The sequence below is a fragment of the Branchiostoma belcheri genome, unplaced genomic scaffold, assembly GCF_001625305.1.
Source record: "Branchiostoma belcheri isolate BF01 breed outbred unplaced genomic scaffold, Haploidv18h27 scaffold11, whole genome shotgun sequence".
NCBI lineage: Eukaryota > Metazoa > Chordata > Leptocardii > Amphioxiformes > Branchiostomatidae > Branchiostoma > Branchiostoma belcheri.
Genome location: NW_017802491.1, coordinates 2,030,999 through 2,035,070, shown reverse-complemented (window position 1 = coordinate 2,035,070; position 4,072 = coordinate 2,030,999).

Sequence of the window (4,072 nt, the reverse complement as noted above, 5' to 3'; positions counted from 1 at the left end):
TCACTTGGGATGACACATGGTCAGACATCCGCTATCGGCCGGGATATCGGACGTTCGTCCCGACGCGACAATCGGCAATGTCCGGAGAATACGAAGTACAAGAACGTTATTTGACACTTTGTAATATAAGGAAGGGAGTTGCATAAGATAAGAAAATTGTTTATATAGAAACTTACTTTTCCGTTACGCCAAAAAAAACTTACTTTTCCGTTCTTTATTTCTGGGTCTGGTGCGCTACACTGCTTCTAAGCCAAGGTCACCTAGGACGCAGCTCTGTGCTACTCTGTAAAACAGTGAATGTTCACTCGGCTCTATATCCAGCTAGTTAACAACACCACCGCATGGTCATCACATGACAAAGGTTGCCACGCTGAATATGAAGAAAATGCTTCTCTGCTGGGAAAATACATTCAAAGATAAGTTGACTACACGGTCTTATGGGTCATATCTCGCCGTGTTCAAGGTCATTCTTGTTCTATGGAGTTGGTTTGAAATCTGTTCGTATGTCAGCTTACTCTTCTGAGTGATACAGACAACTCTGTTCAGTGTGCATCGCTAATCTTTGTTGTAAATTCTCAGACACCTTTTTGCGCCTTGTTGAACTTTTGTGAAACATTCAACCAATCGGGACATATCTTTTAACTCTGCTGCTCAAGTGATCAGGTCATAGCCCATACGGTAAACTAACGCGTCCATGATGGCCCTAAACGACTTTTAACAGCGCATCTCTCAGCAGTCCCCGCGTGCTGACGAATCCCCCGAGACCGCCTCTGATGTACACATCCTCTAAATGCGTATCGTGTGTTTCCCGCTAATGGAAGGTTGAGAGAAGGGCGTCCGAGCCGCGTGCGGGAGCGGGGATTACAGAACGATTTGTCGCCACACATCCGGTCTGATCTTCGGCGTGATTCAGTAGACCGAGTAATTTCTCACACGCCAAATGGTCCACAAACGGTCTTCCGTAACCCAGGCAGGTCTGATTGAACCTACCCGCGTAACCTCCCACGTTCACGTACCGGTTTGAGGCGATTTGACCCGCACAACAGTCAAATTAAATGTCGTGACACCATACTGAAACGGTCGGTGTGAGAATGGATACTTCCTGCGTTAGTCGTCAATCTTAACATTCACAACCACACTCTTCTCGGTATTTGGTATGGATTAACTGGAAGCTGCTGCTTCCGGTTTGCCGACGTGCTTCGATGACTTTTTTGGAGTGATTATTCGCTTGATGGTAAAACAAAAATCCTGTCAGTAATCCCGTGCTATTCAGTAACGTCTGTAATGTTTACAGAGTAGAGCACATGACGGAACCGGAGAGGGCTTCCATCAGACGGTAAGGACAGATTTACAGCTGCCTGATCAATTTTTAATATGTAGGAAGCGAGCGGTAAAGATAACCTGTCAATTCTGAATGAGGCTCTCATATAATGATAATGATAAAAGTAAAGGATATAGATAGTAAACTACAGGTCCCAAGTTGGTGATAATAAGACATTTCTCATTTGTGTAATTGGTTTCAGTGGAAATACCTTGAATTTTGTAACAGTCAACAGAATAAAAACTAGCAATTGAGCCAGTTCACATGGCTAGCTAGAGCAAATGCAGGAGTTAAGTATACACCGAGCTGTAATTTTGTGGCAGTTGAGAGCTTTATCGTGAAAACACCAGTACGTTTTCTGTCTATCACGGTGTTTTGGTCAATGTTAGTACATTGTCAGCCATATAGACCCTTCCTGAGGGAAGCTGTTAAAAGATTACTTATTGATTTATATCTGCTGAAAGGGTGTGTGAAATATTAATGATCGAACTGCATGTGGCGCAGGGTCACTCAAGGGCACGTGTGAGGTCACGTCAAAGTCATCCGTCTGTCTTGTGCAACAACTCTAATATTCAAAACAGATCGTGGCTTTTGATGTGGAAGTGCCGAAACTCTTTTAGCAAATCTAAAAATTGAAAGTTTTGAACCAATGATGAACGGCCGTTTGATGACAGGAAAACAAATCAAAAGTCTATTAGCCAATGTATTTGAAAGGGATTGAAAGAGATTGAATCTCAGTTGGTATCATTGCATGAAAGAAATGAAGTCGTAAAATTTCTGTGAAGATATTTCTGTGTGAAATTTTTGCATCATGAATCATGAATGTAAGGGTGCATCTGGTTACGATTGCTCAAGAGCGCCACATGGCGGCTCGGACGAGTTACTGCAATGAAGCATACGTATACCTTTGTTGAATAAGTCCAATGACGTTTTGTTACTTCTTATCTTAAAACTTTTTGATTAATTTCAATAGGTAACACACCTTCTTGCTGTGAATTACTTAGTTCTGTTTTATCGTCCAAAACATGCAATAAAACATGCATGTCTTGATTCCAGTGAGACGAATGACTAAGTATTTACTAATTGTCTGTATCTAAGCCAGCTGTTACAGATGTTAAAGAACGATCAGATTCTGAGACTCTTATCACGTATAAAATAATACCATGTGTCATATATGTATGCTTTTCGTTCCTTTAGAACACAAATGAGAGATTGTGATGGGTGGTTTCCACTCTTGGAAAACAAGATTATTTTACAAAATTATGTGGTCGGGAGTATCTCGATGGTTTAGAATTTTATCCATGATGCTGGCGTGTAAGACATGTCAAGTTGCACACTAGTAAGTAAAGGATATTCAGTATGTCTGCGTACGAAATGACGTTTTGCACTCTCCACACGCAAAGACTTTTCAGTGACGCCGCCTAAGAAATTACATTAGAATTACAGGGGATGATCTCTCACGATGAACTTGTAAAGATTAACTTCCCTTTACTGACACAATGTTAGTACACTACCCTCGGAGCCCGTCTACATATTTTTATCAGATGTAATATTCAAATGAAGATCATAGAGGAGACATAACGAAGTTGTACTATTAATCTTTACATAACGTAATGCTAGTATATTGTCTGCGGGTATTTTCCAACGCACCGTTAGGGGTCGCTTTTTCGTTGCTCTTGTCGGTCATGAATGGGAAGTATTTGGCACTCGGTAGTATGTTGAAATGGCAGTTGAGGCTGTATTACTACCATTCATATCATTCTTGGTATGGGAAAATCACAACCGACGCAAAGTTGGGTTGTTTTCATCTAAGTGCTGTTTGCATATATGAATAACCGACTGTTCAGCACCAAGGACAGACACTGATCTCAGATCGAGTCTTGTTGACGTATGGCAAGTTGCCGCGACACGTTCGCGTTTGTAACGTTTGATTAACACCTTTACTTCACTCTCACTTCTGTACCTGTTTGCAGAAGTGCTAGGAAATTCGGAAATTGCATACAATGTAACATTAACCGAACTCGCATTTCTGTCGTGTCTTGACCCACTAACCGTCGCTAACGTGACTAGCTATAGGCTTAGTCTGTGGCTGTTTTTGCTCAAAGATCTAGGGGGTAAGTTAGTAATGACGAATGAATGAAAGCAGCCATGTTTTCCACAAAGGCTTTACAAGGTCTCTTCAAATAATTTAGACTATGCCATAATGTACTGTATATATAAACTATGTGAATATCTTAAAGTCCGCAACATCTTGAGAAACACAATTATGGAAACTAGAAAGGCCAATATTTGCTTTGGAGCAAATACAGCGATGGGTTCACCACATTTTACGACGTCATGGCAGGGAAAGAATGAGAAACACAAGGGAAAACAATGATTTACATTGATATAACTATAATATGAAGTAACATACAACTAAAACAACAGTTGGATAGCTATTTCCTACTTTATTGCATAATGCAAACTGTTGATTTTCAAAATAAATAAAAAAACGTTCATACAGCATTCCAATGCTGGAGCAGAAAAGCTTGAAATACCTACCAAAACACTTGAATAAAGACATACTGTCAGTATGGAAATCTCTGTGCAGGTGTTAATCAAGTTAAATCCCAACAGCCAATCAGCAAGAAATGCTCTGTGCAGGTGGAAATGCTCTGTGCTTGTGTTAATCAAGTTAAATCCCAACAGCCAATCAGCAAGAAGTATAGAGGAAAGCTGCATGCCTATTGGTTGATGCCCTGCATTCCATTG